This window comes from Emydura macquarii, unplaced genomic scaffold (assembly GCF_026122565.2).
Source record: "Emydura macquarii macquarii isolate MOO-44397 ecotype Brisbane River unplaced genomic scaffold, CSIRO-AGI_Emac_v2 contig_431, whole genome shotgun sequence".
Taxonomy (NCBI): domain Eukaryota; kingdom Metazoa; phylum Chordata; order Testudines; family Chelidae; genus Emydura; species Emydura macquarii.
In genome coordinates, this window is record NW_027130568.1 from 8010125 (window position 1) to 8035808 (window position 25684).

Here is a 25684-nt window from a genome sequence, read left to right on the forward strand (position 1 = left end):
GATACTGAGGACAAATTTGTTTGATATCAGAGAACAGTAAGAATGTGGCGATGTTGGACCTATTTGAGAGGAGAATAAATGGATTTATATATAGCATCTTTCAGATAATCCTGAAGCATTTTAGAAGCAAGAGGTAAGCCTGAGTTATTATTCCCCATTTTTCTGATAGGTAAGTGGAGGCACAGAGACGTTAATGGACTGGCCCTGGTGACACAGTGGTACTGTGGAGTAGAACCCAGGAACTCTGACTCCTAGGTCTGGAAACACTCCTTTTCTAGCACTGTGACAGCAGAGCCGGGAGGTGGAGAGGGGGGAAGTTTGCATGGCAATGCTTTTCTGTGCCACTATTTATTGCTGCATGGGGAATGTTTACCAAAAAGAAGAGCAGGAGCTGGAGTAGTCTACAGATATTCAGCTTTTTACAACAAAGGGCACATTTTTAGCACAGTGCACTGAGTGAGAAGAAGTCGACACACAACTCCCATTAACAATAATGTGAATTACGTGTGTGAGTTCCCATTCACTGTACTGAAAATTTACCCCTAAGGGTCCACATAAATTTGAGCTGTTGACCATGTGAAATGTTCTTTTATGGGCAATAAGGACACTGAGAGGCAGCTACACGTTTTTCTAAGCCCTGGCCACATACTAGTATTTGTCTGCATAATTCTTCCATTTTTCTTCCCATATTCCACATACAATGCACCCGCTGCCTATAGAATGCATGAAATATCCAAGGCAAAAATGGCTTTAATGAGTGCATACTTTGTTACTGAATTTAGGCCTTGGAACTATAAATCCCCATCTGTGTATTATGATGAGAAACCCTTTACAATGTTATCAAACTAATATATTGTAGCAAATTCTATATCTGCTTACTGTGCAGCATATAATATGCACTGTCTGAGAAAGGAACTAACTTCCAGAAGAAATTTTTCTCACAAAGAAACAAACAGCTTTACTGGCAAGTTGAGTATTCATGCTATTGAATCTTATCTTTTATTTAATTATGTAAATGGAGGGGGATTGTATTCTAGTACACATCTTTGCAAAATTTAATTTCTAGTTTATGCCTAAAAGTCCCAAACCTGAAAAACAATAGCAGTTGTCAATAATATATATATATATATATATATATATTGCAGTGTTATCAGATTGTCTTTTAAATAACTAAAGTAAAGTGTTATGCAAGGGAGGCATATAGCTTATCAACAGACATGCTGAGCATTTTGAACTCTACAGTCATAAACAATGAACATGCATATATTTAAAAGAAAATTTGGAGTAATTCATCTTAATTGAAAACGGATGATTCCTGCTCAGACTTTTTTATTTTCTTTTGGAAAAATACTATCCATATAAATTCTCAGGCAATCTCCTGGTAATTCATATCAATACACCAGAGGAAATGGTTTGCATTCAAAACAAATGTTCTCACAAATGTAGTCATTTCATTCTCTTTGTTTTCTAGATCCCAGAATCCAGCAGGATTAACCATTTAGCAACCAGAATTGGCAACTAATCCATGCAGCAGTGCCTGGGAGCAAGCACTTGAACCACAGAGAAAGATCTGAATCTATGGATGTATCTGAACTCCATGAAGGAGAAGGCTGGCATATGGAATCTAGCAGAGTTTGTATGAACATCCATACAACCTGAGAAATAGACATGTAAATTTCCAGCAGTGTTAACTGTGAGTAGCATCTCAAGTAGGTGGAGCTTAATTTGTGGGAGGATCTTGGAAAAGCACCATATTTTTTTTCTGTTCAAATTTGACCCCTTCTGTTAATACTTGTTTGCTCCATAAGGTTATTTTTTCACTTGAAATTTGTGCATTTTAGCAGAAGAAGTGGGTGTAAAACAAAACGTTGTGGAGCCATGTCCTTTAAATCATATATATATATATGAGCTTTCCCACTAGAACAGTGACATTCACTGTACCTAAGTAACTCTTTTTTTGTATACCTAGTGGCTTTTGTTCTAGTTCATCTTTTCTCAGAAGGGAATTCCTGTCTACTGTATTGATCCTTATCTATCCAGTACATGTTCTGTGAAATCATCCAAACAATACGTTTGCAAACACTATCCGAAATACCTAGACTCTGCTGGAACTAGGATCTACCTTTGTGTAATGGAGTTTTGGAAAAGCATAACCTTTCTTTCTTTCTTTCTTTCTTTCTTTCTTTCTTTCACCTCAGAATAATAAGCAAACAAACATTAACTTCAGTGTTGCAGAATGTAATATATACTTTCATTCTGTATAAACCCTTTTGCTTGAAAATTAAAGTTTAATTGAAAAGTAGGTCTCTGAAGAAATCCCCAACTGCAGAGTGTCTACCCAATTACAGCAGAGTAACAGTTGCAGTGGAAAGCTGTTAATGTATAGCTGCAGTACATGTTATACATGGAATCCGTTTCAGATTTAACATCAGCATTCAAGGTTGTGACTATATTTCGGTACTTAAAACAGCAGATTTTATTCATTTAACATCAATTTTATGCACTGTAGATTTCATTGTACCTAAGTATAAATGTAACCATATGACTCTCTGTTATTCATACTGAATTAACTGTGAACAAAATGTTTGCATCAACTATTCATACAGTGACTGCTTTTGCTATCTGTCTCTAGGTGGCAACTAAGTGACTCAGTGCTTTTTTTGATTGGCTTTTAGGTAGCAGGCTTTCCAGACCTTCAGCCACGAAAAGAAAGAGCTGGGTTTGGTAGCTGCATAGAATCATTGACAAAAGCCACGTTACTGCTCACATCAATGCACTGCAGGCAGTTTCAGCTGTGATCTCTTGAGCAAATTGAAACTAACATGCTGAGAGCTGTCTCTTCCTAGTCACACTCTGGCATATATGTGTGGGTTGTTTTTGTGGTCACAAAATTTTGAGTGTTGTAGAAAAGCAAGCATATTAGGATGGTACCTGTTAACAGTGCTGCATCTTATGATGTGTCTGATAAATTCCATTGCTCCCCCCCACCCCCGGAGTTTTAAAATTTTACATGAAACATTGCTTTGGGTTTGAATTTGGTGTATGAAGTCTCAGGCTATGCCGCAAGCAATACACTTTTCCTAAAAATTAAAGCAAATAATTTGGGGTGCTTATTAAGTTAAGAAGTGTCTGTGGAGGGGAAGCCCTTATAACCCAAAAAAAGTAGTTATCGGTACATTTTCCATTCTTTTAAAGACAATTCTAGTTTTGTTTTGTATATATTTCTTTAGGGCATCAAAATCTATTGTGACTGCCTTAAAATGAATGTAAAAATAACTTAAATCATTCAGTTAATTGAGCACCTGTACATATGCTACTATTTCCCCACCCACTGCCCTCAGAAATTTCCTAAGAGCTTTTAATATGTCTATTTAGAAAATGCCATCACATCAGCACAAAAGGAGCTGTTACAACATTAATGTTGATTTATAGCATTGGTTGTAAGTTATGATCAAAACAAAGGATTTAAGGCAAGATATGAAAACAGGATGTGACTGAGCGACTTGGAAGGAGGAGGGGAAGGAGCTCCTTGAAATAGGACAGCGCTGTTATAAGAATACTGCTAAGTCTGAAGAATCATGGAGAGGGTTCAAAAACAAGGCAAAATCTGGAGCAGTGAACAAGTCAGTGGACTAAGAAGATCGGTGGGCATGAGACCAGAGGAGTGGGGTGAGTCTCTCCATGGAGAATTTTGGATACCAAAGGCCATTTTTCAGAGCTATCTATTGTCTTCGTAGGAATTCAATTGCCATAGTATACAGGCACCCATTAGATTAGTCAATGGATAGGAAGCCAGTGAAGGTGATGGAGGATAGCAGCAATGTAGTCTACTTCCTGCTATAATTACTTGATCACAAGAAGAAGGATGGCCTTGTGGTTTAGGCATAGGAGTTGGAGCCGGTTGACTTGTGGGTTTTTTTTCCTCAGCTCTGCCACATTCTTCTTTGTGACTTTGGGCAAATGGCTCCATTTCCTTGTAACTTAGTTTCCTCATCTGTAAAAGGAGTGCAGTAATACTTCTCTAAAGGAGGTAGCAGCTATACCGTTTTTTCATTCCATGATCTCCGCTTCCTCCTGAAAGACAGGTAGACTCATGATACTACCAGTGTCTGTACCATCCCAGTTTTTACTGGAGCCCCATGTTCCAAGATAAAATCCTGCCTCAACAGAGATTGGAAAAACTCAGAGTTCTGAGGCCTAAATAAGGTCCTGTGAGGGACCTGTGAGGAAACCTCGCACCGTTGGTAGACAGACTTGCGCTAGCTTGGGTCGAGCAAGCGTGCTAAAAAAAGCAGTGCGGCTGTTGCCACTCAGGCTCTCAAGCTCTAAGAACCTGAGCAATGTCCACACTCCTGTTTTATTTAGCATGATAGCTTGAGGTCCACTCTGCCTGATCTGGGAGATTTGCTCCCAGTTGCCATTTAGATGAAGCCATAGGGGCCTTCTTCAGCCCAAGGTAGGTTCACAGAAACTCAGGACAACGTAGCAACCAGGAAACCCTTAACCCAGAGTGAAAATCCATCTGCTGGTGGCACTGTACTCCTCAGACCTATCTGTAAGGGTAGGGAAGATCAGACAAAAGAGAACGAATGCCCTTTCCAAAGATGATCTTTATGGGCAAAGAGCAAGTAGGCAGGAGGCATTCAACTGTTCATTTGCTTTAAAAAAAAAAAGTTTGCATTTTTAAAGTTGAAGGTGTGATTTATTACATTACAATTATTATGTTGTTGTTTTAAATGGTGATGGACATTTTTGACACAACTGAAAAACAAATGTGTATAAAGGAGCTAAGAAATGGTTTTGAGGATTGATAATGTGCAGGGGAAGGGTGAGCAACCCCTCCCCCAACAAAATAGATTTTTTTTTCCCCCTGGGAACCCCACCTCCTTTATCATGCTGCAAAACACCCTGCTTTTCTTTCTGCACGGTTGACAGGCATGAACTCTGGACATAGCAAAAGCATAAGTAATTTTTCAAATAATTTGTTTTTGCATTTTTTTAAATCGCACTTTAGTAAAGGCAAAGTTGGGTATGTTCAGACCAAAATCAAAACATTTTGTACTATATTAAAGTGAAAGTGAAAATCTCTTGTCTCTTACATGCTGAACACTGAAACGTTCCAAATCAAGTGGCATTGCTTCTCTGGCACACAGCAGCAACTGGAGAACTCCTTAGATACTCAAACCCATTGTCATGAAGAACCATCTCCTGAGTTTCAGATAGTCCCAAAATAAATTCTACTGTTGCTGATTTGGCTGTTGTCTTTTTCCCCCTTGATACTAGCAGTCAATTTCTGCAAAACAGCAATGTCTTTTAATTGTCTTGTCCACTGATTAATCCTTGGTGTAGGTTTCCAGCACAAAGCAATCTGTGATGGGCTGTATGGCGTAATATCTGCAGCCAGCCTGAGTTTGTATTGAATGTCATTCTTACTGTAACTCTTGTTGCTTATTAATACGTTAGAGGCCTGATCCTGATCCCTTTGAAGTTGATGATAAAACTCGCTTTGAACTTAGCAGAGGAAGATGATGGATCCAGGGGTCTTTGTTGCTTGATAAACAACTAAACATCACAGTGCTGAGATTACTGTAAGACTACAAATAAGACTGTAGATCCAGTTCTATGTTGCTGTTTTCTGACCCATAATTTGCTTGTTGTTAAAATATAACTGCCTCTTTACTATAAAACTTCATAATAAGTGTACACCTTTAAACACTACCCTATATCTGATTCCCTAGTCAAATATCACAGACACTCCAATTACCAAAATACTGCAGACACCACACAAGTCCCAGCTGGGATACAAAAACCTTTGTTGTCTTTGGAAAATCTGGCTTCCAGCTACTACCCCAGCAGCAGAATCATGGAGCCCACAGCAGAACCATTGGGCCTGTTGTCTAGCTGTATGAAACTTGACAGTTTGGGATAGCAGAGTTTTTTGTGCAAAATGACTGGGTCAGATTTACAGAGAAACCTGCAGTTTGTACCCCACTATGCCCACAGGGATAGTTATGCCAGAGAAGGATTCACCCTGAGGGAAGACAGGCTGCCACAAACCTCCAGTCCTCCAATGGTTCTGCCAAGGGGAGGGCAAGTGTAAAATTCACTGGATGCTAGCTGGGAGTTGTGTTGAATCAGCATATATATAGGCCTGCCTGGCCTCTTGCTCTCATAAGTCAGCCCTGTGCACTTTCAGGACTATGTATGTTGGCTTCCAGTTTCCCATTGGCGCGATGGGTACAGGCAGCTTGTTGTCAGTTAGCTAACCAGGCCTGTTGTTCAGTTTTTTCTTATGTGGCTTTGCACCCCTGAATTTTGCCTTGAGTTTCAGGCTTCCCTGAGTCCAGAATTCACCGAAACTCAGTGGAGACTGAACAAAATATTTATAATCTTTGGTGACCCTTGACTGAACTTGCTGCACTCTTCTGCCACACGTAGAGGCTTCTGATGGGGTAATGTTGGGTTGCCCCCCAAAACAATGTGCATTGGCATTTACACAACATTGAGATACATGAGGTAGTTCCCTCCCGGCTCTAGTGGCTCAGGCTGTCTGCAGACTCAGGCAGACATCTGCCTCAGTTACAGCCAGGTCCATATTTTCAAGCTTTTCTTCTCAACTATGAGGGCTAGAAACTTACTGTGGTTTTACAGTGAGATTGTTATGTAATCAAATGACTTCAGGAGCTTAGCTTTAGGCATAAGTGTATAGTATCAATGCTTTAACCCTGCTCTGCCCTTGTGTAGTCCTTTATTCCTGCACCTTTTGATTGAGTGGAGTTTCACACTTGTTTTGCACTCGTTATACACTGGTGTAAAGTTTTACCTACTGTAACAATGCCTACATGAAACGCAAGGCAGTGCAGAATTAAACCCATACTTCTCAAGTATTAATATTCTATTAATTCTTGGAGGATCTTAAACAATTTTCCCTTTTCCCTTTATGTCTCGACATGAGTTCCTTTGCTAAAGGGTTGTCACCTCAGCATTTACTACTACGGTGTCTATTCTCCCACTGATAATGTACAGTGTCCATTAGCATCAATGGGATTTGCCTTTTTAAATCTCCTGCATGCATTTTTCCCTGCAATCCTTCTTGTGCAAACAGGAACAGTACTGCAATCTGAGGGAGCGCTGAAGCCTTGAAAACTATCTTCTTGTTTTGCCTTGATTTCAGTGCACCACCATCTCACCTATCCAGCTAAATTTCCCAGTACAACTTGAATTTAAATATTCTAATAAATTTGTTTTAGAAACTCTTACTGCTCCCTTGTGCCTTTTGCAGGGAAACACTCTCTGGGTTTTTTTTTTTTTTTTCTGGGAGATGGAGATTTCTTTGTGCTTGGGGTGACTGATTGAATTTTACCTGAGCTAAATTATATTTGCACATTCTAGTAATTGCAAAGGGCCACACAGAGAAACAAAGCATTGACTGCCGTTGTACTGGGATTTCCCAGCTGTATAATTTCAAATTGATATGAAAAAAAGCCTTGCAATGCATTAATAATGGCAGAAAATGTAACTCAGTTGGTGAAGGGTGAACAGAGGGCTTTTTTTCTTAGCTACAAAACAAGCTATAGACCTCAGGTGACTAGCATTTATTGTTAGAATGGGTTTTATATTGCAAACCTTCTGAAACACAAAATAAAGATTTATACTGACCAACTCTCCTTGCTGTTTGCCACAGAGCTAGATCATACATGGGAAACACTCTTTTCTATAGTGTACTTTGTGAAGCACTAGGTTTTTGTCTGATTCAAAGAAAATTGTCCAGGATTCAATCTTGGTGCAGGTTAGCTATAGTAAATATCAACTCAGAGCTGGAAATATTATGGCAGCAACAAGGAAATCTTTGGAAAATTGCACAAGCTTTTCAAATATCACCATGAAAAGGAAAAAGGCTAATAGAACCACTTGCAACCACCTGTAGTGGATGCATGATTATTAATAGAGCATAAAGATATGCTTTTTAAGGCATATGATGATGTATAAGGGCCAGTTCCTCCATTTTCCAAATCAAGGGAGAGTGAAACCCTGTTACATATTTAACACATGTATAACAAGATACTTAAACACATGCCTAAATTTAAGCACTTGAGCTGTCCCATTGACTTTGCTGGAACTACTCACATGCTTAAAGTTACGCACATGCTTATGTATAAATAGTTTGTTGAAACTGGCCGGGGAAAGCAGATATTGAGTTGAATAGAGTTGCAGAGAGATACACACAAAATATTACCACTGTAATCTGAGAAAGAATCTCAGTCTGATGTCCTGATGTGTGGCAGTATTTTCCTCATGATGCTGTCAATATGTGTTAATGTTTTGACACAGTTATGCAATTGTCCAGAGCCGTCACTGCAGTGTAATGTCTTGGTGTCCCACCGCACAAGTGTTTCATGACTGTAACTGAAACTCCATGCAAAGACTTGGGATCCTCAGATGGTGTGAATTGTCATAGTCCCTTGATTTACACCAGCCGAGGATTTTGCTGGGATCTCTCCAGATCTCCAAAGCTGAATGCCACTTATGCAGTAGGGCTTTCTGCTTTCCGATTAATCTGACCCTGTGATCATAACAGGGTACCGTTTAGTCTCAAAAGGAGGAGGTACATATTAATTTGTTACCCATTGCATTTCTCTATTCTGTTTTGCCCTTGCAAATTTTCTCGTGTAATGGTACCAGCAACAATATCAGACCTGTATTCTTATTATTATTATTTAATGCTATGACTGTAACTAGGAGCCACATCCATGTCTGTGATTTATAAGCACTTGTGTTTTACCACTTCAGAATCTGGGAATACACAGCTTAGATATCTCTGCCTTCATGCTTTTGCAAAGTTTAATGTATTATTAATAATTTTATAACGTATTTCTTCAAACTCTTTAGCAGAAAATGTTATTTCAGACAGTGCTGCCTCTGATAAGAGTCTTAGTCATCAAGTGCACAATTTCCAAGCGACCACACAACCTGAGTTTTTAATTTGCTTCTCCTGTTCAAATACAGGAGGGACCTTCTGAGAATAATGTTCCTCATTATCTGATTGCTTTTGTGAATGGTTTCCTGTAGTACAGGTGTGCTTATCGTATCATAGATATTAGAGATGGGAGACCTATTAAGTAATCTAGTCCATCCCTGCCAACCATTGATCATTTTATTTGTAGAACACACTCATGTTCTGCTATATCCAGTTTCATAATTCAAGGAAGAAATAATAAGTGGTGGAACAACAGTCTCCGACACAAAAGGCAAATTAAAAACGCCACGAGAAAGAGACATTGCCAGAGTTACCACATAGTGCAATCTGGTCTCAGTGTTAGCTCGCAGTCTATAGTCAATGAAAGGTTGTAGTAGCAGGATTGGGGCCTTTTCCTGTCCCAGCACAGCTGAACAGTTGACCCGTCAAACAGAAGATGTCAGGGGAGTAAGGAAGGAATGGGTGTTTGCTGGACACCACTGAGTCTGATAGAAGAGTAAGTCAATTAGCCAGTTCTGGAAAAGATCTGGAGGCTATTAACCTTTATCCCTGCCCAGAATTGCTAACAGGTAAGTAGTGACCTGCTGGTGAAAGGGATCCAGAAAGAACATTGGGAAAAGAGTAGGTTGAAATTTTTCAAATAACAAAAATATTGTCAAAAATTGTATTTTGATGAAACTTCAGGGCTTCACAAAAACATCTCCGTTTCTTCTAAATTTCATTTTTTGATGAAAATCTGAAATGAAAAAAATCTGCCTAATTTTCAATACATTTCAAGATTTTTTTGGTTTGATAGGGAAAAATCCCATTTTCTCTCACTTCTATAACTTTCCATCCCTTCTTACTCCTAGAAACAGTCAGAAAAAAAAGTGTGTGTGTGGGGAGAGGAGGGGGGGGGCAGGGAAAGCAGAAGGAAAACCACTTTCCTGCTGAAAAAAGGTGGAAAATTCAAGCAAAGGAGGTTTTTTTTTTCCTTCACTGAAATGAAACAAAAATGTTTAATGGATTTTTTTTTTTTTTTTGAAAAAAATAATGAAAATTTTGAAACAAAATGGGAAAAAGTTTCTTCTGAATTTTTGTGTGTGGAATGTGCGTTATCTATATAATTGGACTAGTTCTACTGAGAAGTTGGATTCGATGGGGCTTCATGTCCTATCCCCTGTGAACTAGAGGAAGGGATCTTTTGCAGGCAGGAATTGAAGCCCTGTTTAATCTATCCCATCCCTAGAGGAAGGAAAGCACCCCCTTTCTTCCTATATGCTGCTGCAAGGATTGCTAACAAAAGCAAATGCTGGTAGGAAGGGGGGGCAATGGCAGTGGGAATGGGCCAGTTTCTGTGTGTGTGTGAATGGACAGGCAAATATTTGAAGAACAGAAATGTTTGACATTGAATATGGACAATATTTGTGCTTTTCAGACACTTCTTACTGCATTATTCAGTTCATCCATCCTTAGTAAACATAGCATCAAACATGTTCAGTCAACAGGAGAATATCAGTCTGGTTATGTCTGGCTGGTAACCATTTTTCTGAGCTGAATGTTTTTGTTTTTAACATTTGTGATGAACCAAGTATGAAAAGTGGAGTCCAAAGAATATCATTTGCCTAATATCTGCCACTTGACTTATGTCTACCCATAGTTTCGTGAAGGTGGAGCCCCACTTAAAATCATTGTATGCTTAACATTACAAACACCCGTCATTTTTATAGTTGTTATAAGTTTTTCTTCTTTTCATGCATTTCAGAGCTATAAATTTCAGACAAAAGATATGTTGTCAGTAGGATGACAAGAGAGCAAGTGTGAAAAATCGGGACGGGGGTGAGGGAAATAAGTGCCCATATAAGCCACAGCCCCAAATATCAGGACTGTCCCTATGAAATCGGGACATCTGGTCACACTAGTTCTCAGCAATCTGAAGCGTGAATCCATGTGTTCTGTGTGTGTTAGCACAGAGCTGTATAAAAGAAGGCCCAGTAATTTTGTCCTGCCTCTTCAACTAAGCGTTTTCTCCTACTTGCCCTGCTTCTCCATTCAAACCTTTGCAGCCCAGGAGGTAGGGTGGACCTGTCAGTCATCAGTAACTGCCATAGCTTCCAGTTCACTTTGTCTCATAGGTAGCTCAATAGGCCATCTCCAGACCTCATGCTTCTCCCCTTCCCCCCCGCCTGAATAGCACAGGAACAACCCTTTCAACTGGAAAAGCTGGTTTTCCTTTTCTAAATAAATGGCTCCCTTTCCCTCAATTCCTGGCATGTGTTCCCCATGCAACACACCTCCCAACTGCCAGTGCCTGGTCTTATTGTTAGGGAATTAGCAGTTGGGAGGCAGGTCAGCCAGGAACATTGGAGGAGGGAACCAGTCTGGCAGGGGAATAGTCTGAAGAGAGGGGTTGGAAGAGGAGCAGTGGAGACAGCAAGGTAATTGGCAGTGGAACGGGTCAAGTGTAGGAACACATTTGGACGGTTGTGGAAGACTAGAACCAGGAAGCAAAGGGGTCAGTAGTTTGTGGGTTCTGAGTGTTTTTTGAGAAGACCAAAGAGGGGTGAGGAGTGGAGGATCGGTATATCCACACTCAGTGCTCTAGGAGTCAAGAGGGAAAGTTATATTGCTCCTCTCTACCATCCAAGAATGTGGTCATCCTTAAATGGTATACTGTCTTCCCAGACAGATGCATTTAATATGTAAAGTGATGGTCTAATGACACCTCTAGTTTCTCACATCAATCCAACAGGAGATGCTGCTTCCAAAGATAAAGAGTTAAAGAGAAAAGGAAAATTTGAGGGACTTGGGGGAAAAGAGTAGAGAAAAGCTGGATACCAGCTCTATGGGAAAGCAGGACTACTTAGTAGCAGCAGCTGCAGAGAGAACACATTTGACACTTTTGTGTTTACTTTTCAGTTTTTTAATTACTAGCAAGTTGGTAACTGCATGCAGAATTGGATTTTGCTTCCTTTTGTACTCTGAACACTCATGTCTTGACCACAGAACCATAAAATTATCAAAGGGAAATATTATTGGCTGTAACCACCTTAATAATATTTTAGCAACTCTTGATTGACCACAAATCTATATTTAATAAGAAAAACAAAGCAAATACACAGCCCATTCATGCCAGCTGGAACTGTACAGAAAAAATATTGGAAAAGTTTGGAAGCAAGCAGGTATTGTATACCTTGGCTAAGGGAATATGTTTGTCATGTTCATGACTCTGACAAAAACATAAATGTTTTTAGTTGTCACAAGAAGCCAGAGACTTTGTTAGCCCAGCTGGCCCATTACTGAATTTTTACAAACGCTGCTGTGTGTGTGTTCAGTGTGGTAGAATATGGGACAGTTCCCTGGATTTTGTTGGAGTTTAAATGTAATTTAGGAATGTATTTATCAGAACATCAGCCCCCCTCACCATCTATGCTAAGGAATGATATTTCACCTTGAAACTGTACTGTCTTCTCTATGGAGGTCCGGAGCTGATGTGGGTCCCTTTTTAAGGATGGTCTCTGGAGATAGATATGGACAGTGGGGAAGATGCTTTGTTGGACTGAAAGATGTACAGAGCTTCAGAAGTGGCATGTGGCTTCTGCAGAGAGAGCCCTGGCCTCTCATAGATCATCCTAGAATCTGGAGGGCCTCAGAAAAGCCTCAAGAGGGAGGTAAACCTGAAGGAGCAATTAAGCAGGGAAACACTGTCAGGAAATCCTCCAGAGCTGTTCTGCCACACTCTCCTCTGCTGAATGAGTGGGCGATCTGGCCCTCATTATTTCATGCTGTAACATTTAACTTGTTGTTTATGTTTGTAACTATATTAATGTTGTAAAGTATATGGGAGGAATTTGTATGAAAGAAACTATGTAAAATAAAGATGCACTGTTATGAGTAGCTGCCCGTCCCTCCATGGTTTAAACACTGAAAATATTTTTCTCTTGTGTTTTGTGACTCAGATGATCTTAAAACATTGACCACATTTGTTCACAGGACATGAATTTGCACGAGGAAAACCAAAAAACAAAAACAAAACAAAACTCACTAGCAGCTTTGATAACACATGGGAGAGACAAATTTTATGATTTTATTAAAAAGTACTGTAAAATGTGGTCCAGCAGATCTTAAAGTTAATCTCTAAGACTTGCCAGGCACTTCATTTTGCTGAATATCAGCATGCCTGAGGGGTTGAAGCCATGAATATGTCCTTCGATCAGCAGGTATTATGCCATAGAGGTGGTAGTTCCATCCCTATCCTGAACTTACCATTACCTTCAGAAAGGTTCAGTTAGAAAATATTGTTAGTAGTAGGGCCATTTTCATAAAGGCAAAAAGAACTCAACTACAGTAGAGTTCTTCTTCGAGTGATTGCTCATGTCCATTCCACTATAGGTGTGTGCACGCCTCCGTACATGGCTACCGGAACTTTTTTCCCCTTAGTAGATCCCATAGGGCCGGCTCTGGTGCCCCCTGGAGTCCCATGCACATGCCCCAGTATATGAGGCACTGTCGGTCCTATGCCCCCTCAGTTCCTTCTTTCCGCCCGTGGCGGTTACCGGAAATGCCTGCGATTCCATTGCAAGCGCTTATGCCCCGTTTAAACTAGGCTTTTTGTGTTAATTAGTTAGTCAGATTAGTAACTGCTGTAACTGCTTTCCAGCGGGAAGGCTTTCCCGCTAACTGACCTCCACTGCCTAAAGCGTGGGGGGGAAGCTCTTTGCAAGTAAGAGAATGGACCGTAAGGCTTTCAGACCTCCAGAAAATTCACATGAAAGCCCAGCTCACAGGGCCCTGATCCGGCTCCAAGCCAATCGCTTCATTGCGGTATCCAGCCGCTGGTACAGAGAACACTGTCGGCACCGACCTGAGTCGACACCACGGAAACGGAAGCACTCGGACTCCCCTGCACCATTGGAGCAGGCGGGTGGAGCACCGATCTGCACCGAGGTTGGATCGTGGAGACCCACTGCCAGAGCCAGCGTCTCCGGCCAGGGAGCCTCCCCTGACTTGAGGAGTGGGAGAGCCCCTTGGCACTTACTGGCTTTGGTGAACGAAGGGCAGCAAGAGCCTTGTTGGTCTTGCATATGCCATCGCTGGCCATACCTCCACGAGAGAGAAGGACCTGGCATTAAGAGGACAGAATCCAGTCCACGGGGCCCCGGAGATAGCTCGGCAAGCTAGGGCAGGAAGTTGAGGCCGCCTCAGTCAGAAGCAGCGGGAGAGGTCCCACAGGCAATGGCGGAAGAGGTCCTCCTCCAGCTACTTCCTCATTCCCGCCTCCTCTCCACCCCCCCAAAAAAAGAAGGGGGATTTGAGGATGGTGACATACCTATATCGTCGCATAAATAACAAACAAGGGGGTCAAGTCTTGCCTGGTCCCCCCAGCTCCAGTAGTGGGAACAGGAGCCCCGTATGCTGCCCTGGATGTCAGGGACGCACATCCTCAAAGGTTCCCCCACTTAGTAAGGGTGATGCCCTCTAATGCTTTACGGCTTACCCCGTGGTCTGTTACTTGGCCGACGGTATTTAATGAAGGCCGGGCAGGGGTAGCTGCGCGCTGGATGGGCTTGGTCCACCCAGACAGGCCCAGGTCCCAAGCCCGGAATAGGGTGAGCCAGTCAGGCATCTCTTGTGACTGGCGGGGTCCTGCTGGTAAACGCACAAAACCCATGTTAACTCAGGTGCAGCCTACAGAATGCATGGGCGTGACCGGTTGCTTCCTGGACTAGACCTTCTTGCCCTCACCCTGCTGTGGGACAGATTTACTCAGGATAGGCCACATACACAAACGCCCTACGACAATAGCCAAAGGTTGCCGACAGTGGATAGGGCAGAGGATGGCCTGCACCTATGCGGTGAGGATAGCTAGCCTGACGCATAGGCTGCTTCAGTCATGGCCGCAGGATACAGTCTGAGCAGGCAGCTCATACACTGAGGGCCTACGATCCCCTCTCCTCCCATCCTTCCCCGCCCCCCCCCAAAATAAAATAATAATAATAACCTGACAGCAGCAAGCCCTAGCCTCCCAAGTGTAGTGAACGACTCCTCGGAATGTGTGAAGGGGCATTCCGTTCAAAGAACAGGCTCTTTCAGTTACCCTGATAGCAGCCACCTTGAGCAAAGAGTATAGTGCCGTATCAGTGCTCACCTCAGCTTGCAAGGCGTCTGGCCAAGGAAGGACAGGCGTCGGCACACCGATGAGAAGATGCGCGAAGCGCTTGCAGGGCTTGCGGAAGGTCCCTCTGCTTTATCAAAAGCAGGGAGGTACAGGTGCTGTCAGTCAGTGTAGCGACCACATACTACACCGACCGGCGGCGGGAGCCCATTCATCAGCCTTATGAAGGGAACCTATTGGTCCTTGGGACCTGGCGGTGATCACCTCCCAGGAGTGAGGAACGGCGAGGCAGATCATGTCAAGGGGCGTTCTTCCTCACCACAAGGGGTCTCTGCGCCTACTAAGGGTGTCTACGACCGTCTGGAGGGGGGTTTCCCCAAAGGGAATCAGGCTGTATTGGCCTGCAGCACGAAGTGTCCACGGTGCTGCTCCCTCCATGGTCAAGGGGCAGAGGTGCTCACCAATGCCATTCGTCCGTAGTGATCGGAGACCTTTATATTCGCTCTCCCGCCCTCCTCTCCTGAATACAGTCTTGCTCAACTAGGAAGGGCTAATCAGATGCCATCCTGATTGTTCCAGCTGGCCACACCAGCATGGGTTCACCATGCTGCTGGATTTCTCGATCGCCTGCCTCGGGAGCCGCCGAGCCAGCGGGATTCCAGCTCTCACAATCACGGTCACCTGTGGTGCCCAGACCTGGATCCCTGAAATCTCGGGGAGTGATAGATCGGTGGCCGAGTGGCAATTAAAGAGCCGCTCAGAACAAACCCAGTGTGTACCAATGGGTAGCAGGAAACCCTCCACGCAGGCCGTGTACCAGGTTAAGTGGAAGTGGCTGTTGCCTGCCAGGAGCAGTCCCAAGATCCTCTGCCCGGTCTCTCGCCAGGATAGGTGAGCCGGGAAATACCTGCCACAGCTAAAGCTCCAGGGACTGACTGTGGCATCCCTGAAGGCCCACCTAGCAGCCATATCAGCCTTCCATCAGCTGCTTGAGGGAGGATTGCGGCCTTTCTATCAGATGGCGGTTCGGCCCCTGAAGGGGGTGGGAGGCTCTAGCCGGAAGGCCATGACCCAGGGCTTCCCTGGGATCTCAACCTGATCCTTCCCGGGCCATGGGCCCCTCCCCCCACAAAACCCACGGCGTCATGCCCTCTACTCTGGCCATCTAGAAAGGTAGCCTTCCTGGGGGTGTTTACCTCAGCAAGGAAGATCTCCAGGATCATAGCTCTGACCCCAGAGCTCTTCCCTCATACTGTAGTCTATAAGCTAAGGTTCAGTGAGACCTCACCGGGCCCTCTGGCCCAAGGAGTTGCCCAGTCTCATTGGACCAATCATATATTCTCCCCAGGTTTCCCCGAACCACACGGCTCGAAGGAGAGGAGAAGGCAGCACTCGCTATAATGCGAGTGGGGCCCTGGGTTTTACATCAGATATACGAGGTCGTTACGGAGAGTGATGCAGCTCCTCCTCACAGCATCTGACCAGATGAAAGGTTCACCAGTCTCTGCCGGCGCATTTTCCTTGTGGATAACTTCCTGCATCATGTTCAGCTACGTGCAGGTGAAGGTGCCGCTCCCGGGTGCCACCACAGCTCACCCAACAGGGCTCAAGTTCCATCTACAGCCTTTCTAGTGGAAGTCTAGGGCAGAGCATCTGCAAAGCAGCTGGCAGACTGGCGGTACAGACCTTCACTTCCCACCATTCCTCTGTCCAAGGCGTGGGAAGGAGTGGTCTTCAGCAGAGTTGGGCTGCAGGCAGCTCACCGCTAACTCTGGCCCACCTCCAAGGTACTGCTTCTTAGTCACCTATAGTGGAATGGACATGAGCAAGCACTCGAAAAAGAAAACAAGGTTACTTACCAGTAACTGATGTTCTTCGAGATGTGTTGCTCATGTTCATTCCACAACCCACCCCCTGTCCCCACCGCCGGAGTTGGCAGAAAGAAAGGACTGAGGGGGCGTAGGGCTGGCAGTGCCTCATATACCGCGGCATGTGCGTGGGACTCTAGGGGGCACCAGAGCCAGCCCTATAGGATCTACTAAGGGGAAAAAAGTTCCGGTAGCCGTGCATGGAGGCGTGCACACACCTATAGTGGAATGGACATGAGCAACACATCTCGAAGAACATCAGTTACTGGTAAGTAACCTTGTTTTTCCTAAATGTATTTTATTGTGTGGCATATTAAATGCAAATGCATAGATATATTTATTATGCAAATTATCATTATATAGTACAAGCAATAGCAAATGCTATGGTTAAGGTTCAAAATGGATTTCCGTTATAACCTTTCCTTCTCTTTTGTTGCCAATATTGTCTTCTCAAAAATTTTCCTTTGCCCTTAACTTTCTCAGAAACTTTCCTGAAGCCTAGATGTGCTTCTCTTTACCTCACACTTGACATATTGGTTTTCATATCCATTCCATCTGTGGCTATGCATGGTCTGATACGTGCTGTTGCCAGTAAAATGCAAGTCTCTTTTCTTAACCAAGGCAAAGATGAGGTCAGTATTAAACTTCAGAGTTCTAAGATGTTTATAAGAATAAAAATCAATTAATATGCTATATGTTATTTGAAGGCTTGAAGCTGCTTGCAGCTGAGTTATAACTGTCTATTGAATGTACTTTCCCCTCTATTCTTCCATCAAAGGCTTTTAAAATTACTTTATCACTGTGCCATTTTAACAGAAGGATCTCCATACTTAGATCCTTGAATTTATTTCAGTGTGGCAACAATGTAATCTGAGTATCAGCTTGAGCAAAGTCTAGTGAGATCTACTCCCTAGGCAGCATATGTGCAAATGTCTCTAGCCAGTCCTGCTGTGGATTGAACAGATGATGAGGTAAATCTCAGTTCATCTCTGTCTGTTCAGCTGCAATATTAGTGATTTCTAAGGGGATGGTTCATAGAGAACATAAAGGGTACTTCAGTAATAAGAGTTTGCTAGTAGGTGCTGAGTTTGACTAACTCATTGCTTCAGTCTATTTCCATCTCTGTTTTTGTTTAGCATGAAGCACAGTTTTTCACTGTTGGTGTCATATTGTAGCTAGTTATCTAAAATAAGCACGGTAGTGAGCACCAGTGCCAGCAAAGAGGAAAGCATGGTAAAAGCAATACACTGGAGAAAAACTAGCTACTGGGGATGGGGAAGAAGAGTGAGGTTATTTTATTGGGCATGATGGTTCTTTCTTGCAATTTGATCCCCTCTGCCCAAAGAGCAAGAACTTCAAGGGATATAAAAGGCAATAGGAAGGGGTTCTATAAGTACATTAGGAGCATGAGAAACATGAAGGAATATGTAAGTTCATTACTTAGTAAGGAAGGAGAGTCAATAATGGACAATATTAAGAAGGCTGGAGTGTTTAATGCCTATTTTACTTCAATCCTCACTAAAGAGATAAATGGTGACCAGACACTTAACACAAATAATATTAACAAAATGGGGGAAGGAATGCAAGTCAAAAAAGGGGAATAACAGGTTAAAGAATATTTAGATAAGATAGACATATTCAAGTCAGTGGGACCTGGTGAAATGCACCCTAGAATGCTTAAAGAATTAGCTGAAACAATCTTGGAACCATTAGTGATTATCTCTGAAAACTGATGGAGGACAGGTAACAACAAAGAGGACTGGAGAAGGGCAAACATAGTGCCTATCTTTTAAAATGAGAAAAAGTAGGATATGGGGAATTATAGACTAGTCAGCCTACCTTCAGTACCTGGAAAAATACTGGAACAAATTATTAAACAATTTGTAAACACCTAGAGGATAATAGGGTTATAAGGAATAGTCAGCATAGATTTGTCAAGAACAAATCTTGCCAAACCAACTTAATTTCCTTCTTTGACAAAGTTACTAGCTTAGTGGTTGAGCTGGTGAAGGGAAGCTGTAGACTTTATATATGTTGATTTCAGGAAGGTTTTTGACACAGCCCTTAACATTCTCATAAGCAAATTAGGGAAATGAGGTCTGGATGAAAGACCATACTCAATGAGTAGTTATCAGTGGCCCACTGTCGGGGGGGGGGGGGGGGGGAGGAGGGACGATGACGACATATCTAGTGGGGTCCTGGAGGGGTTGCTAACACTTTGGAGGAAAGGATTACAATTAAAATGAACTTGACAAATTGGAGAATTGATCTGAAATCAACAAGATGAAATTCTATAAATACTCATGCAGAGCATTACACTTAGGAAGAAAAAGAAATCGAATGCACTGCTACAAAAAGGGTAATAATTGGCTAGGCAGAAGTACACTGAAAAGGATTATAGTGGGCTATTGTGGATCACAAACTGAATATGAGTCAATGGTGTGATGAAGTTGCAAAAGGCTAAATTAGTCTGGAGTGTATTAACGTGTGTCGTATCTAAGACCTGGGAGGTAATTGTCCCACTCTAGTCAGCATTGGTGAGGCCTCAGCTGGAGGCTGTGTTCAGTTCTACACTTTAAGAAAGATGTGGACAAATTGGACAGACTCCAGAGGAGAGCAACAAAAATGATAAAAGGTTTAGAAAATCTGACCTATGAGGTAAGGTTAAAAAAACTGAGCAAGTTTTGTCTTGAGAAAAGAAGACTGAAGGGCAGATCTGATAACTGTCTTCAAATGTGTTAAGAGCTATTATAAAGAGGAGGGTGATCAATTGTCCTCCAGGTCCACTGAAGGTAGGATGAGAAATAATTGGCTTAATCTTCAGCAAGAGAGATTTAGGCTTTGTCATGGAAAAGATCACGCAGCTTCTCTTTTAGGGTTGGATCGAGCAGAACTTTAATTGTGACATACACACAGGAAGCTATAGCTATAGGAAGCCCAGACAGCACGTCCCTGTGCTGATCTCTGGAACTTCACCTTGGTACAAAATACAGATGGCTTATATAGGTTTTTAAGATTCCTTTTTACATACAGATCTATAGTGGAGTTTCTGATACTTAACAGGTCATTTAATGCACATAGGGTACTTATAACACACAATGGGGGTCTCACAGTGCCAGCATGTCCCAGAGATTCTTTTGGTGCCAGTGAGTCCCGAGTCACATACAGTCACTTGTTATCTATCTGACAGGGTATGGCTGGGTGCTATTACAAAGGTAGTTAATGTCTTACAACATAGGCCAACGATTTTGCATTTCTATTGTAGTTCTAAGACATCCTGCCCGAATTTAGCATTTCTATCACAGTTCCAGTCTAAGGCATCTTGTCTGAATTTTTGTGATTCCACAGCTTGATATTAGGAAAATCTTTCTAACTATAAGAATGGTTAAGCACTGAAATAGGAATAGGGAGGTTGTAGAAACCCCAACACTGCAAATTTAAAAGAACATATTAGACAAACACCTGTCAAGGTTGGGTCTAGGTATACTTAGTGCAGGGGATTGGCTGAGATGACCTCTTGTGGTCCCTTCCAGCCTGACATTTCTATGATTCTATAATTCTGTTATGGGAGGTCCTTACAAAGATTAGAAGAAAGTGTAGGAGGTTTCGTGGTGTACATGCTCAAAGGCCCGTCCAATCCGTTCTAAAAGCTTCAGTCATCCAATTAGGGAGCAGAAACAGTGCCCTGTGACCTAGGTAACCAATCACTCAGCAGTAATAATGAATAGCAAAGAGCTAAAGATAGAGCCATAGTAAATAGTTTGTGTCAAGTCATAGGCTCACACATGTTCACATAAAGTATTCAAACAATTCTGAATAATAGACACATTTATAAAAATCAGATTTCTTTGCAAGTAATTCATGAACAGAAAGGAGAAGGCTACATTAGTCAAATAAATAATTCGCTATAAATTTCTCAGTTCTATTTTATAGCAAACATTTAAGTTTCCACCACCTATTTCTTCAATCTGCTAAACAGGTCTGATAGGCAGAGATCCTGGGGATTTCTTGTCTTTCTGGACAGCGTGGGGCACAGATCGCTTCCTGATTTGAACTAGAGTGAATGGATTTTTCTGTATCTTGACATCTTTAAACCAAGGATCTCAGTAAGTTAGCCAAAGGTTATGGGACTATTACAGGAGTGAGTGGATGAGGTTCTGTGGTCTATGGTGTGCAGAAGGTTAGATTAGATGATTATGGTGGTCCTTAAAATCTGCCAAAATTCATAGAGGATTATGATGGTCCTTAAAGTCTATGAACAACTATGAGGATTAAAAGCAAAAGAAAAGAAAAATTTGCCACCCATCAAGTAATCACATAGGGACGTTTTAGGTCTGTGAAGCTGCTACTATTTCAGTGGAAGCTACATTTTCAAGTTTCAGTCACTTGAGTTCCATAGACCTTCTAAAATTTCTAGTCTGTGATTAGGCTTCCTGGTTTATTGGTGGAGATAGCAACCTATACATATGGAAAAATCTCACTGCTAGGTCTTGTTCAGGAAAGCACTTTAGCATGTGCTTAAGCCCCAGGACTCAAGCACTTGTTTGTAAGCACATATTTAATTAAGGACTTTCTTGAGTTGAGGGCTCAGTGTAGAACTGTAGTTGGTATTTGATGTCCAGGTAAATACCAAAAGAAGGGATTTGTCCCTTGCCTAAAGATGGCTTCAAATTTTACAAAATGGTGGCAGAAATTTGGATGGAAAAAATCCAACATCTAAGGATGAATTGTTGGATTCTTGAACTGTAAACTTTTGAAAGTTTTCAGCTGGCTGAAGACATGCTCACAAAGGACATGCATATTCTCTTGAAAAGTGGTTTTCATGTGATGGTCACATGCAAAATATAGTTAAAAGGAATGTGATTGTGTTGTGTTTTGCTAGCAACCTACAATAAAGTACTTTCCTACCCACCCCAAACTGTAGATATTATAATGATGATTTTTGTCTTGGTGATTCTCATGTCTTGTACCATTCCTCTTGTTGTTTATATACTTAATAGGGTATCTGTCCTACTAAGACCAGAATCATTGGATAAACAATGGTATTTTTAATCATTTAAGTCAATATTGTTGTATCAATATTTCAACATTGATGAAACAGTTAAAATACTGCATTACAAAACCAATGAGAATTCAGTTCTTTGAAGATTCAGTTCACTACAGCTTCCAGTCACTTCAACAGAGAGTAATAAAAAAGTACAATCAATGAACTGGGATTTCATCAACAAGATTTAACCTTGATCATCATCAGTAGTAGTGTTGTGGTGTTAAAGACCACATACTGACCTCTCATTATGTCTCAGTTAGAAAGATCTTTGCTGAATCAACATTTACTGGTCAGGGACTTGTTCTATCATCAGAGATAATTTTGTTTTTACCACTACTAAATTCCCAGTGAGTTTGCATCTTCTCTTTGTCTCTGCCATTCAGAACAGCCTACATTTCATGTTAATTTATAAACTCTGCTGTGAAATCAAATGATGCTCCCGTAGGGCCTTCTTTTTATTGTAAACATGCTAATGCTTAGTGAAAACACGGAGGTATTCTAGTTACTAAACCTAGCAGAGAAACTAATAGTTTCAGGGACATGGTGGCAATTCAGATGTAGTATCTGTTCAACACTACACCCAACATACCTCATTATGATATATATTTTGGAGGAAAGCTGTATTAAAGAAATGTTCTGGGTATATCAAGACTGAAATTCCTGTTAAACTTCCCCTTATACAATATCTTTAGTTAGACAGATGTGCAAAATGTATATGGTTGAAGTATTCCCCTTCTTGTGAAAAACAGTGACACACTAAAAGCCAATTAGTTGAGACTTTGTTTAATCTTTTGGATTGTGAAAGACAGCATTGCCTCTACTAAGTGTCTCTTTAAGAAGCTCAAAAACAAAACAATGGGAGAAAAATAGGTTGAAACGCTATGAAAAGTTTGACTTAGCACCTTATGAGAAGAATTTATTACTTCATTTTATTCAGTAAAGTATTTCTTTTTTATATGTTATCGTGGCAGAACGGAATGACTGCTTCTTGCTTAGAAAATTAATAAATAAAAAGCTAAAAAGCTGGATTAATTACACTGAATACATAAATTCCAATGGAAATAATTTCTGTTTCTCGATATGGGACATTGCTCTTTATTATTTTGATGATGTTGCAGAAGTTCAGAGGTTATAACATGCACTAACAATGGGTGCCAAGTTTTCCTAAATCATAGGGCTGGATTTGTCCATGTTTTGCCTGTGATAAATCTGGGATAATGTGTGCGTACCTAGTGTATGTCCACCAGCTACTTTATAGTCTCTTCTCATTCCATGAAGCAGCAACACAATTTTTTTTGTAGATAGTGTAATGGGGCAAAAACATGATCGCTCTGCTGGGTGAAGCTTTAAACAAAATGAGATAGCAAAAACTGATAGACTTTAAATAAAGTCTATAAAAAGTTAACAGCCTCCTCTCAATAATTATGTATCTATTTAAAAAATAATAATAAAGAAAATACAGGGCCAAAACTTAATGGCATTTATGCTAATGTGATACTGAACACTCATAGGCTGTAGATATGAGCCAAAGTGGGTCATATATAGCTTAGAAGCTTTATATTGTGTATTTCTTTCAGCATGTGTCTGTTCAAATAAGTTTTTTTCTCTGTGAAGTAAGCATGTCACTTCTAGTAATGCATCACCCCTGTCTGTGTTTCACTGAGACTGCGCCCTTTCCTACTGAAAACCTGAGGGTTTAAAATTTTCCAACTGTTTTTGTGTAACATTTCTTCATTTAATTTTCTAATTGCAGGCAAAATACCCCAGTTCTCACTCTGTTTTTAGTCACTGAAGGCAATGGTTACTTCAGTTTTGTACCACTGTAAATGCACAGAGTTGCTCCTGATTTACCATGGTGTGAGTGAGATTAGCATCAAGATTTATGAAAGGATCACAGGATTGGAGCTGGTATGTAGAGCTACTAACTTGAAGTTCCTTGTGACTGTCTATGTCTATCTAATTAATAGAGGCTAAAAATATTGTTTGTGGGGACTAAAGGAAATAACTAGTGTAGGATGATGGGGAAATTATAAAGGCATATTAGACTACATGGAAATATTTTCCCCTAATTTCTAATTTGAAACTCTTGTTCCCAGTTCATTGCTTCTGCTTTTATGAGAAATCCATATTTACTTTGGGCATTACAATGACAAATTGGCTGATTGTGTCTGTTATATTATAAATAAGGAGCACTGTTTGCTTGTCAAGCAGCTTCATAATTACCAGCAGCAGTCTATGTGGCATCAAGGCAAGAGATCATCAGATCAAATTTCATGTTTATTCCACGGCCAACGTCTTCCTATTGCTAATGAAAGTCTCCTAGGGATTGGCACATCTGAGGCTGGCAGCTATGTAATATCACTCTTTGAGCTTCAATTCCATCCCTGCCCACATTCTGGTTTTGTTTTTGATCACATCACATATTTATAATTGTATCCAGTTTGTAAGCATATTTGCAATAGTGCTTCTTAAGGCAGCTCAAAATAATAATGTTGACTAATTATTTTTGTTGCTGGTATCCATGTGTACATGATCGGTGAGTGTGCGAGAGTGTATATGTACTTTTCCACAGGTTGGCCCAACTTCAAGGTTTTTAAAGTTAAAATAGCTCTTCTCTAGGTGATAAATGCTTTCAGGTTTCTCTTGGCTCACATTTGGCCTCTCAGTTAGGCTGTTTCTTTCCAAAGTTGAAACACTTTGGTCATGGAGAGTGTAAAATATCTCTAACAGTGATTTTAATGAATAAAAGATTTGCAAATAAAATAAAGATGGAAATGGCCTTCCCAAGAGAAATCCTGCTTGAATTTGCTAAAATGCTCCCAGTAGAAATTTTCCAAGTCTTACTTTTTCCCTGTCTAGCAATAATACTGTTGTTATGACTATTTCTATGAAATGTGAACTAGCTGATGGTATAGTATGAGTAACAAGATCACAGAACCTTTGATATTGTAGAATTGGATCAGTTGGCATGTCATGACATACATATTCATAACCTAGCAGGCCTTGTAGTCGATGTATGCATAAGGGACTGATAAGAAAAAAATTGATTTATGATGATCTCAAAAACATGGTCTCCAAAGATGTATTCTGCAGCTTTGAGACCTATAGTTTAGGCTCTATTAATTTTACAGTACTGTCTGGAATTATCCATCTGTTTAAAGGTTAACTGTCTTCACACTTATGAAATGGGTATTTCTGTTTTGGTTCCTGCTTTGTTCATGCCACTGATTTATAAAATATAAAATACATAACCACATAAAAGGCTTTAAATCATCTCCAGCACGCAACATCATCTTATCCTGAACTTTTCATTGCCACATTTTTTATATTATTTTGGTTGCTGAAAGATTTGGAAAAATATTTTAAACCACAAAGTTTGTGGTGTACAAAGCAAACACAAACACACCTACCTGTTCAGATGAACATATCACACAAATCCATTACCACAGACACATAGCATACAAACTATAGCACATAGTCACACCCCCCACACGCTGTCAGTGGGACTTATGGCTGAGAAAAAAACTTGGGAAGGTCTGAGGAGTTTGGCTTATTTTGTATATGTTTCTTTCTTGTAATTGGATAGATATTTTCATGTCACAAGGTTGGAAGGGTAGGATCTTGGCTCTGCCTTTCTATTTGTTGTTTAGCTCAGCTGAGCTGGTGTAGGATATGTCATAATTTGCTGGAGAAAGAAG